The following is a 12,954-nucleotide window of genomic DNA, read 5'->3' on the forward strand; positions in this document are numbered from 1 at the left end:
TGCTGTATCTGGCCTGAGACTCCCAGTCACTCTGACCCTGAATTAGTGTTTTTGAATAGTGGAAAGGACCCTGGATGTGAGTCTTGGCTCTGCACTTAGCTTGAGCAAATTCCTAAAATTCATTGAGCCTTGATTTTCTGGTCCATCACAAGGATCAGGAAAAGTCCCTGCCCTGTGTGCCTCTCAAGGCCTTTCTAAGCGCTCTAAAAGTGTCAAAGAGACACTTCGCACTGGGCGACGCTTCTAAACCAGCAGCCAGGGTGTGGAATTTGGAATACTTGTAGGCGCCTCAGATGAAGGCTGGCTAGGGTCATAGGGGCAACCAGTCATAGGCAGACTCCCACTGCACTGCCAGGGATGACAATCACCCAAGCTGGTGGTGTCTGGGAATAGCCTGAAACTTCTGGAAGGTAGTTGCCTCCACTGTTCAATGCCCATTTCCCTCCCAAGCCCTGGATGGTGCTGAAGTGTAGGACTGGCCCACGTGTGGGCTGAGCAGGGCATCCCTGGGGGTGGTATAATGTATGTGGTCCCCATAAAACCTGGGTCACAAATTTCTCACCATTTGCCTGACCCCTTGAAGACTTGCTAGAAATGTCTGCCTAGTAATGGAACTGGGGAGGGGTAACATGGTAGCTGACACAGTAGCTGAGGCTATTCTTTAAAAATTTTATTAAAGTAAACCCTCTAGGGAGTAGAAAGTCATAAGCATATTGGATAAAGGACAACTTCATTAGAAGGAGGACCCCACTGGGCTCATAATAAGGACCCTGGATTTGTAAGAATCGGGGCAACAGGGCCAACGTATCCCCTTTGCCAGGGAGCCCTGGCCTGCAGTGGTCATGGCTTATGGGACCAGGGGTGGGACATGCCCCTTCCTCAGGAAGCAGACACACAGTCCATCTCCAGTGGAGTGCAGCAAGGGCACAGCTGGTCTGGGGGTGGCCCCAGCACCTTTGTGCTGGCTCTATGGAATAGGGAGGGTGGCACAGAATGGCAGGTCTGGTGCTTTCCAAGCTGTGACCCCCCCAGGCATCCCATCTGGGTGTACAACGTATTTGAGGACAGCGTCTGAGCCAGACCGTGGGGTGAGAGAGGCAAACACATCTAACAGCAGAGCACGATGTGGGTCAGCCCTGGCCATACTCTAATACACGGCAGGGTTTCCTCGATGGAAAATCTAAAGATCATTATGAACCCCTTCGCCAAAGGGGTGCCTTTTAAGTGCAAAATAGCAAAATTGTGAGCATTGGCTTTTATGGCCCTCCACTAAACACCTATTCCCCGCACCCAGCCCCTGCACTCCCTCGTCTGTGCTCTGACACCAAACACCATACCTCAGGCTTCCTTCTCGGAGCCTGTGTCATTCAGGGATGGCTGCTTTTTATTTTTAACCTTGGCATGTGTGATTCTAAGCCAGCTTAGCTGTGAACCTTAGAGATGGGAGCCGTGCCTTTTTTTTTTTTTTTTTTTATATAGCACATTTGGATTCTGCTAAAATTCTCAACTGAGTCTTGGTAGGTTTTATTTAACATCAAGCATGCTGACAGCTCCACTTCTCTCTCTACTACCCCCCACTTCCCAGGGTCTGTCTTACCGTCCCTTTCTCCCTTTATATTTCCGAAAGAACATTTGGCCTGTAGGTCTGGTAGTAACAGCCCCCTCCCCGTCACTTCCCCAGGAAGGCTAGGAGCCTCTAGCATCAGGAGGGGCTGTGTGATCTGTGCTTATTTGGGTTGCAAATCCACACCCCCGGAGCCCAGGGTTTCGGGTGTGGATGGTCATTTCTGCCTAAGGTAATACTGCCCCATTTGGATGCTGTTTCCAGAACATTTCTCTGTATGTGTTTTACTCTTTATTATCACTCAAGTAATATGCATTAGTTGCAGAAGTGATGGGGATAGATGGTTTTCTTTAAAACCCATGCTCTCACTTTATTCCTGAATTCCATGACTTAGGACGGCAGGTGGTAAGATGCTTCTCTCTCTGCCTGTTGCCCTTATCATTTCACAGATGTGAAAACTGCAACCCAAAAAGAGAGCATCTGGAATGAGACCCAAAGCAAGCTGATGAAATTTAGGCCCAAAAGTCATTGGCATGCACTGTCCCACCAAGATTTACACATACACGCTGTGTGTGCGTGTGTGTGTGTGTGTGTGTGTGTGTGTGTGAGCTCATGCATGTGTGCATTTCCAGCCAAGTACTCTAACCAGTGTTCTACACAGCTTGCCACCATAAAGCCCGTGTCCACTGGGTAGACATGGCCAAAGAGCCCTTGCACCTATTGTAGGGGACTGTGTTTTCCAAAGGTAGAGTTGCAGGCAGTGGATCTCATTATGATCTGCCCACCTTGAAGCCCCTGGGGATAACCTCCCAGGTCTGGAGGCCCCAGTCAGGTAGACAATGGAAAAATCAAAAGGAGAGACTTCTTTCTGTGAGTAAGTGGAGATAAACCAGGAGGGGACAAACGGTGCCTGAAGGCAAAATGAAACATCCAGAGGGGCACCATTGGCCAGAGACCAGGAGACAGAATCTGTACCTTCCTTACCCCCAGCCTGAATCCTCTCTTGGAACTAGCCCAGTTCAGGCCACCCTAGGAAGGCCCATCACTGAAGCTTACCTCACCTCTGTACCTGGCTAGCTTCCCCTCTCCCAACTTGCTCCACACACAGAAGGGTCCTGGCCTTAAGTTCTACTTTCAGCAGCTAGGTGTGCAGGGTGGGGTCGGCTAGCTGCTTGCACAGGGAGGCAGGGTGAGACCATGCTACCAAGGGACCCAGGATAGGACCTGCTGTCAGAAGGCAGGAGATAGTCCCCTATGCTGGGTAACTGGAAACAGAGTCCTGGCTTCCTCGTCATAGGATGGCGCCTGTGGTAACTATCACAGAAGGTTGTTTTGAAGAATGAATGAAACCCTGTATATGAAAGTGCCCTGGAAAATTCCCTGGTGTATAAAGATAAGACAGTAATGTTATCACTGTTACCACTATTACTACTACTACTTCACTAACACTCCTTTTACCACCATCAGTACTATTAGTATTAAAACTATCAGTTTCTTTCCCCACTGCTGTTACTACATGGGGCTGAGGAATTAATTAATTGCTGGAAAAGTAGTTTCATGAACGCCTGGGACGGGTCCTGGCCTTAAGTTCTGCTTTCAGCTCTGCTTTGATTGTCCTTTTTCCCCTCCCTCCCTTTCTTCTCTCCTTCCTCCTGCATTGGTAAAAAGTCGCTTCTCATTTCTGGGTGTCAGTTGGCTCACCTTTAAAATGAGAATGATATCTGACAATGTGTGTGAAAATGCTTCTCCCAATCTAAGGTTATATTCGGGATGCGTCAAAGGTTGAGTATGAGACAGAGTATTCAGGGCCTTCATCTTTCATAAAGAGACATAAGTTGTGCATTGTCCAGTAGTTTTTAAAGTCTTAGGGGAACCTGAATTTTGTGTAAAGTGTCCTCCGTTTTGCTAGTTTTCAGCGACTGGGGTTGGGGGGTGCCAGTGTGAAGGCGAAGTGAATCTTCTCTAAATGCACTGAAATGCCAACAAGAGCAAGTTAATATGTGCTAATTGACTCTGTGCTCTGGTGTCAAAATTGTGATAGATGAGCCTGTTCTGTAAATTTTAGACTCCACAAGTCTGGTTATTTATTTGTTCAGTGGCAGTGGTGTTCTGCGGATGGCGTGAGGCAAAGAAGACATAGCATTTGCCCTAGAGGCAATAGTCTAAGTGAGAAAGAGAATTAAAAGCACAGAATAAGGTCTATCACCCTATCCAGCTCATTTCAATCAAGAAATCAAATTTCAAGAACAAAGCCAAACTCTAGAAAGGCAAACTTTAAGAAGAAATAAAACCAAAGGCAGGAGGCAGGGGAAGTAATGAATGTGGAAGGCTTTACCACCTTTAACAAACTGATGGACACATGGCACAGATGGACCCGTGCTTGCCGTGTGCACAGATGTGTGTGCACGCACAGCTCACACGTGGGCACCCGCACGCACAATTCCAGTGTCTGTGCAGACACGTCTTCATAAGGAGTTTTCCTGCTTCTGTCCAGGAGGATGTCACACAGGCTGATTAAATGGATCCGCTGAGTCCATAAATCCTCTGTCCGCCTTGTAGGTCTCTGTCAGCCTCGCAGCAGCTGGAGATATAGTAGTTAGTTCCAGCGCATGTACAGTTCTTGTCAGGCACCGAGGAACATTCAGGATGGGCAAGAAGGACTGTCATCGCTCAAGGAGGCTTTTTGAAGCCTGGCTTGGCTTCCCCCTAGAGCTGGGTGGGACAGTGGAAGAGCTTGGAATGAAGACTGGGCTTTCCCCATGGTCTTTGGTATGTGGCTATCTAGGGGGGAAAGACCCGGACCAGCCCCAGTGCTATTCAACCGGCACACATTGTTACATCTGTTTTGGATGTTAAACTATTACGTAGATTCTAAGAAGCACATTTTCTCTTTCACCTTTTAATATCTCTGAAATTAGGATGTGTCTAATGATTGATGGGGTCTTAAGTCCTTGAGATACGATGTTTCCATATTGGATGGAAACTCTCTCCCCCAGAGATGCCCTCTGCTCTGGAAACTCACTGGACCTTACAAAGGGCCAGCAACTAGGTGGCAAATGCCCGGCCCAGCAGGGAGCCCCTAAGACCCTGCTTGTCTCTGCAGCCAGCAGGGGTCTCTTCTGATTGGTGAAGGAGCTGTACCCATTTTAGATTTTTGATTGTTACCCATGCTATTTCCTATCCTGAAATGAGGGGAAGTGTGGGTTGACAGCCACCACGAGACAACAAGGTGCTCTGGAGGTCATGTTCTTCACGGGCTGCTGTTCTGCCCAGATATTTGGAGTCATATCCCAAGAGTCCCTAACAGGTTCAGGGCATGCTTGATGCCCAACAGGTGCTGTTACCCGCAGGGCTTGCTTCTGTTCCATGCATCTGGCGTGCAGGACTGTAGAATAGTTTTCTTCTCGTTGGTTAGACCTCCACGCATCATTCCTGAATGATTGAGAGACCGAGTGGGCGGGGCGAGGGCGGAAGCACACAGCTTCGAATTCAGATCGCCTGAAATGAGTGCCCTTGGAGGGCACGCCCTCGGCCGCGGGTCTGGGGTGGGTAGGTAAGCTCGCTGGCTGTGAGTCAGGCTGGAGGGCGTTTGCAAGGTCACGCAGTCTACCTAAACCTGTGGGACTCTCTCTCCCCTCCAGAACTAACCCCAGGGCGGGTTAGTCCATTTATTTGTCAAACGCCTACCATTTGCCGGAATCAGTGCCGAGCTGCTGTAGACCGGCTCTGCTGCCACTGTGTTCTCCTAGTGGGCTGCGCGGATGGGCTGTAGTCCATGGGCAGCTGGATGAGGTGGGTGAAAGCCACAGTGATGGAAATAACTTAGCATTTCAGAGGTAATTGCTGCCTGTCGAGCTCCACAGCTGGGCTGTTGGTCCGATGCTTCTCTCACGGGGCTTCGTCAGAGGATAACGGCATAGAGAGAGAGGGGGGCAAGGGGTTACTACTGAGCGTGTGCGTCCAAGGAACTTGGGCCAGATGGACTGGTTGGGTTACCTGGGGCTTGAGCACCACATGATTTCCCGGACACAAGTCCACTGGGCGTGGCTTCCCAAGCTCAGAAATCAGCGGCGTTCATTGTGGTTCCATCTCAGTGCTTGTGGCCGCCGGCTCCCATGAGTAAGAAACCCAGGGTGTCTGCTCTGGGTGGAGGCCCAAGGACCTCTCCCTGCTGTTCTCAGAGAGGCAGCATCACGCCCACATCTTCGGAGGGTAGCATTTTCCAGGCTTCAGTCATTTTTGTACCGCCTCATATTTGCCAAAACCTGGCATGACCTCTACTATTATTTTCTTAATAATTTGTATGTTTATGTTAACATTTTAAAATTATATTTTTTATAAAGAACTGGGTTGATTTTTCTGCAGTGTGTACATTTTAGAATAGATAATATGTTCCCATAGTGCAGACTTCAAAAGTGACAAAGGATATTCAATGAAAACCATTCTGCTCCTTCCCACTCTGTCTCCACCACGCAGTTCCTCTTCCCAGCAGTCACGGGATCCGTTTTTGTGTATCCTTCTAGAGATGTGCTGTGCCTTTGTAAACCTAACACCCGTTATGCAAATGTAGTCAAAACACATATTTTTAGGGCTTCCCTGGTGGCGCAGTGGTTGAGAGTCCGCCTGTCGATGCAGGGGACGTGGGTTCGTGCCCCGGTCCGGGAAGATCCCACATGCCGTGGAGCGGCTAGGCCCGTGAGCCATGGCCGCTGAGCCTGTGCTCCGCAACGGAGAGGCCGCAGCAGTGAGAGGCCTGCGTACCGCAAAAAAAAACAAAAACAAAAACATATTTTTAGAAAACAACTTTATTTGAAAACCACCTTAAATGGAAAACCAGCATCACTTGCCATAATTAGAAAGTAATTGTAAAAATAAGTAGATTGAAAACAAACAGTGCTATTGAATTTTTGCTACTGAAAGTGGCTAGAATGTTCCAAGCCTGTAGCCTGCTCTATCTTTGTTTAAAAGAGGACGTCAGGGGATACTAAGAAGAGCAGTTAAAGAAATACTAATATCAATGTGAAACATTTCTCCTTAATGTAATCAGAAGGAATGAAAGTGAAGTGGAAAAGATAATAAATTTTCTCCCCAGTAGGTCTAATGTAGTATCTAAAATTACTGAGATGAGCTATGCGACAACATCATAGGAAACACTACTAGTCTGCAGAAAATCCAGTGTAAGTAAATCCAGTGATGTGTCTAGCGTTCAGATTCCTTTGATGTGTTAATGATTGGAAGAGACAAGCCAAAGGAAAACTCAGCACAAGTATGAGCATTCAGAAAGTATTGGTGCTTGCAATATTTACAAAGTAGTCTAGCCTTCAGAAGAACAGGATTGCCTGAATAAAGGGTATAGCAGGTATTAAAAGAAAAAAAAATCCCACAAGTTTACTGTTGGTTTCATCACCGCTTTTGCTGGTGGAAAATCAGCGGTCTCCCCCTTGGATATCGTATCTCCATAGGTCGTTACATACCTGCAGGCATCAGTGTTACAAAAGTCAGAAGTAAAGTTGTTTCCACTAGGGACTTGGCAACTTATGTGAAAGGGGCTCAGAGCTTTTTTCTGTTTTTTGGTTTTAAAATTTTGAGGCTCATCTGAGAGAGGATGTCTTTTTGAAATCTCAGGATGCAAAGTCCTTTTTTTTTCCCCACTGCGATGCATGATGTGAGGCTTAAACATAACGGCAGGGCAGGGTGTCACTCTTGCTTTCTCAGACAGTTTGATCTCACTGTATAAAGAGGGGAAGACAATGTCATATCTTTGTAAATAGTTTTTAGCTGCATAAAAGGAGCTCCGATGGGAAAAATTGTCCTTGGGACTTACCAAATGTTCTCAGCAGAACCCATTTAGAGGGTGTCTGTGATAGCAGGGCTCCCCAAGCTTGCCTTCAGATGGGTAAGTAGTCATCAACCCTGATGAGGTGGTGGCTTCCTGCTCACTCAGGGCCCCTGGGTCTTGGTGCTCACTGCAGGTAATGGAATCCCAGACCCACCCTAGGCCTGGTGGAAAAAAGAGCTGGCATTCAAGCAGTGCCTCAGGGAACACCGGAAAGAGGGAAGGAAGGCAGCCCTGAGTTCATGGATGAGATGAACTCAAAATAGAGATCAGAAGACCGTTTCAGCACAGTGATTAAAAGCTCGGGCTCTTGAACCAGAATGAACGAGTTGGAATCTTGTCAGTCCACCAACAAGTACCCCAGTTCTATCTGCACATGGGGACCAACCCTCTTGCCTACATGTAGGACTGAACGAGTGATATCATGTAAAAGTGCTCAGAAAATTTCTAGCATGTGGAAGGTGTCCAACAAGTGTTGGCTGTCATTATCGGTCGTTGATTTTCTCGTCATTCCTTTACTGAGCTAAGTGCTAAGAACCTGAAGGTGAATAAGACACAGGTCCTGCTCCTGGGTTCCTCCCAGTTTGATGGGTTATGAAATGTTCATGGGAAGTTTTTACGCAAGTCAGAGCTGATGATAGGAACCATAACAGAGATGCAAGTAGAGCTATTGTAGCATGGCGGGGAGACAAAATCCGATTGGGGGCATTTGGGAAGGCTTTCTGGAGGAGATAGTATGTTATTTGGGTCTCAATGGGCAGATGGGATTTTTGCAGGAGGCGGGTGAAAGGGGTGGCCCTAGAGGGATGCTGTTTCTGAATACATTCATTGCACAATTTCAATTCTGATTACAGTCAAATCAAAAAATAAAGTTTTTTCAAATCACTTTAGTTCTGCATGCATTTATTGACTACCTACTGTATGCCAGGCACTGTGTTAAGTCCTAGAAAAATTAAGATACAAAAGGACTCTCCTTTAAAGAATTGAAGGGGCAGACAAATCCAATAACAAGATTCGCTGAGAGAGAAAATACTCCTGGCATATGGGGTCACAGGAGGGGCCCCCACTCAGGGTGGGTCAGAGAGACTTTCCAGGGAGCTGATGCCTAAGCTTTAGGACATTTGCAGTGGCTGTTTCCTCCGCCTGAATCACTCTTCCCCCAGAGCATCCCTAGATCTGGCTGCTTCTCATCGTGCAGGTTCCAGCTCACATGTCACCTTGAAGACGCTTTCCTTAGCTACCCAGTCTAAGCTGACTCACCTTCCTCATTACCCTCTATCTCTTGTCTCCCCCTTGGTTTATTTACTTTTTACTTCTTATTGCAATTTGAAATGATCTTGTTCATTTTTCTTTTTACTCACCGTCTCCCCCACCAGACCGAAAACTCCGGGACAGGAGGGATCTTGTCTGTCTTGTGCATGGTTGTGTCCCCTGAGCTCAGAGTAGTGCCTGGCACACAGTAGGTGCTCAATAAATAGTCGTTGAGTGACTATGCTTAGGTGTACAGGATGACTAGGAATTGGTGAATCTGTCCCAAGGCTACAGGCTGGCCCCAGCCTTTCATTAGGCTTTTCACACGTGGGTCTCGGAAGGCTGGGCGAGAGAGTGCAGGGTGCGGTGCTGGTGACTCAGCCACCACTTCAACAGATATTTAGTGAGCATCTGCTCCATGCCAGGTACTGTTATAGTCCCCGGGGAGAGAGCAGTTAAAAAAAAAAGCAGACAAACATCCCTGCTCCTGTGGTGCTTACTTTCTATGGGGTGGGAAGGAGATGGTCAATAAAGAAGTAAGTAAATTACATCTATGTCCGATGGTGACAGGTGCTGTGGGAAAGCAAAGGGAAGGAGGATGGAGAGAGCTCGGTGGGCAGGGAGGGGGGCACCGCGATTCTAGACGGGGTGTTTTCGGGAAGGCCTTACAGAGAAGGTGACGTTGGAGTAAAGACCTGAAGGAGGTGAAGGAGCAAAGCATGTGTGATCTGAGCGAAGAGCACTGTAGGCAGAGGGAAAAGAAATGCAGAGACTCTGAGGGCAGCAGGGTCTCTGGTGTGACTGAGGGAAATCTAGGGGCAAAATGGCTGGAGTGGCCACAACAAGGAGGTGAGTTATGGGAAGTCAATTCAGAGAGGTGGCCAGGCCCCCATTCAGATCCATGAAGGGCATTGCAAGAATTTTTTTTTATGATTTATTACTTTTTAAAAAAGTCTATGCTGTGTCATGTACCAGTGAAAACTGAGAGATCCAAAATGTTCCCCTCTCACTTTTAGAGTTGAAGAAACTGGTCTTCTCAGAGACTCAAAGATTTGACCAAAGCCATCTGGCTGGGAAGCAGCAGAACTGGGACTTTTGTTTGTTTCCAACAAAATGAAGACCCGTAGTATAGATACATAAAGCACGATTTTCAATCCTGCATTCTCTGCCTAATATTCCATCGTTAAGATGTTCCCACACCATTAAATATTTCCAAACCTTGATTTCAGTGTCTGGGTCTCTTTCTATCATGTGGTCCCGTGGAGCGCTTACCCATTCCCCTCTTCTTGGACATTTAGTTGCTGATCCCCAATTTTTTTTTTTCTATTTAAGTAACTCTCCATTGCCTAGATCTCTAATTCTTTCTTTAGCATAGAGTCCTAGAAGTGAAATTACTAGGTCACAGTGAAGAACTTTTTTAAAGGCTCGAGATACATACTGCCAAAATGGTCTCCAAAACACTGCAAGCATTTTGGCTTCTCCTCTGAGCGAGTGGGGAGATATATTGGATGGTTTGGAGCTAAGCAGTCATATGATCTGACTTATATTTTGAAAGGATCTCTTGGGCTGCTTGACAGAAGCAGGGAAACTGATTAGGAGGCTTTTGCAGTGGTAACGGTGGAGGTATGAGAGGTGGGCAGGTGCTGGGTACCTTCTGAAGGTACAGTTGCAGGTTTTGCGGATGGATTCATAGGGACCAGGTACGAGAGGGGAGTCAGGGAAGATGCTGGTGTGATGATGACATCTCTTAAGGGCTTGCTGTCTTTCAGACCCTTCCAAGTGACAGCAGGCTGGGGTCTGAACCTAACATACTTCCCAACACAGCCCCTGGCTTGACGGGCCAAGCATCTACCTGTAGGTATCCTTGAACTAGCCAAAGAAAGGAATGTCACGTTCTACTGTAGCTTGGAGGCAGCAGGGCCCCCCCCAAATTGGTGAGAGATGGCAGAGTCCCTCTTTCTGGAGGTCTTTGAGGCCCTTTTTATAAGTGCAGTGTTCTTAGGTAACCTCTTGAGATTTTTGAAGATTGAATTAGCTTTGCTCCAACCCAGAAAAGGCATGTGTCACTCAGTGTGTGTATCACCCAGCTTCTCATTCTTGTCCCAGCCTCATAAACATGCCTGGCAAGGGAGCTGCCTTGATGGCGTGCTAGATTTAGGGGGCTGACGTGTGGTTTCTTTCAAACAGAATCGAACACCATGATGCCTTCCCCCAAGGTAATCAGGACCTGAATCTCCCCACCTTCGCCAGAGCTGCTGGAGCATGAGGAAATGTCCTCTGCCTCGACAGCCTCTTTGCAGTGCATTTCTGCTTTGATGGTTTTAATGAAGGTATGAAATCATCCGACAGCTTTCATTTTGCTCAAGTGAGATGGCTTAAAGTGGAGGTAGCATTTCCCAGGATCGAGCCCCATTTTTAGAAGTGGCTGGTTAAACTCTCTACAGTTTATGGCCACTTCTGGCTGAAACAGTGTGGGATCTGAATTATTAATTCTGTGAGAAATGAGTTAAGTCACTGCAAAGCTCTGTGGTGGCAAAATCCCTACTACTTTGAGTCCTCTTTCTCCTGTTTTCTCTAGCACGAACATCTCCGTTAACCAAGAAATTCTTGGGCAACTTGGCCAAATCTCTGTCTGACCGTCATTTTGTCAGGAGGAAAAGGATTTGACTTAATTCGATTGTTCTTTCCTACCAAGGATGACAAGGAGGAGATAGGCACAAAGACTCTGAGAGGTACTTATTTCAAAGCTATTTTTTATAGGTACTCAAACTTGGACATGATTCAAATGTCAACTGTGCAAGCAAGGTCATCTCTAAAACATGAACCTCTGAGCACCTCTACCCAGTCCAGGTGGCTGGTGCCCAGGGAAGTGTGTAGAAGGATGGAGAGCTCTGAGCTGCTCTGATGATGGCACTGGGAGCTGGGGGTGGTGACCCAGCTGCAGAGAGCTCCCATCCCCTGGAGAAGCAGTTTGGAGCAGTGATGGCATCGCAGACTCAACATCCTATACTCTGTGGGCATGTATGTGAAGAAATGAAATTGGCTGTGGGGCGTTAAGGGGTGGGGGGACACTTGTCCCAGTAGTCAGTCCCTAACAGACTTTTCTTGCCATCCTATATTGCCAGATCTTCTAGGTATTTTGTTGTGTTTTTTTTAGAAAAAAGCTTGAAATATGGCATTTTTAAAAAATGTGAACTCTCGATTTGTAAGTGTGTTTTACTGATTCACACCTTTTATAGAACCCTTGTGGACCGAACAGAACATGTTTGTGGGCTGGATGCTACCCATAAGCTGTCCTCTCATCACCCTGAGAGGGTGGGCCTTAGATGCAGGCTGGACGGCTTTCTAATCCTGCCTCTGCCACGTGATCGTTGTGGGGTTAGCTGCTACCTTCTTAAGCTTTGGTTTCTCCTCTATAAGATGAGGATATCAAGCATCCCTACCTGCTAGGTTGTTGTAGTGATTCAATGTCATAAGTACGTGTTAGATCTTATTACTGTTGAGGGTCCCCCTTCCTGGATTGTGCTTGGAAGAGATATGACCATCACTAAGCTGATGGGAATGCCTGGAAGACAAAAGGCATAATGTGGATCTTTGTCAAGGTGAGGAAAATGGGACCTTATCTGTTGGGCCGATGGGGAGGAGAAGAATCTGGAGCCAGGATGACCCGAGGTTGGAGAAAACCATTTGGTTGTAGGACCAACCCCCAGGGAGGGAGCCAGCAATCCCCACTGCTTCTTATTGCCATTCTTGTACATGCTCACAGAGTCCCTGAGGATTTTGAGTTTGTGATGCCACCATTGCTCTAAACTGCTTCTCCAGGGGATAGAAATCCTCTGCAGCTTGGTCACTGTCCCCAGCTCATGGTACCATATTCAGAGCAGCTCAGAGCTCTCCATTCTTCTACACATTTCCTTTGGCTTGTGCGGAGATGCTCAGAGATTCATGTTTTAGAGATGACCTAGCTTGCACAGGATGTGAGAGCCTCTCTGATTGGGTGGTTTGGTACAGATAGAAGTCCAACCTGGAGAGTGAGGTCTTGGTTGCAAGGAGAGGCTAAGGGATGGGCAGGGGTGGACCATAAAGATCATTCTGGAAAGACTTCTCTCCAGCCTAGTTGGCACCTGCAGAATGACAGGAGAACATTGGGACGGTGGTGCAGAGGAGACTGGAGGGAGATGGGTATGATGGAGAAGAGAAGGCAGCCACCCCTCAGGAGGATGAACTGTGTCATTTCTGACACAATTCCCTTTAAAGCCAAGCAGAGCTTTGATGTGGAGAGAGCTCCACTGGGTTGGTTGAA

At 47.4% G+C, this 12,954-nt stretch overlaps 1 protein-coding gene across 1 annotated transcript in view; it reads left to right on the forward strand.

Annotated features, from left to right (window-relative positions):
- HS3ST2 (heparan sulfate-glucosamine 3-sulfotransferase 2) overlaps positions 1-12,954 on the forward strand; it is a 92,489-nt gene that overhangs the window by 1,461 nt on the left and 78,074 nt on the right. The gene's annotated exons all lie outside the window — the stretch shown is intronic.

This window comes from Delphinus delphis, chromosome 15, assembly GCF_949987515.2.
Source record: "Delphinus delphis chromosome 15, mDelDel1.2, whole genome shotgun sequence".
In the NCBI taxonomy this organism is placed as follows: domain Eukaryota; kingdom Metazoa; phylum Chordata; class Mammalia; order Artiodactyla; family Delphinidae; genus Delphinus; species Delphinus delphis.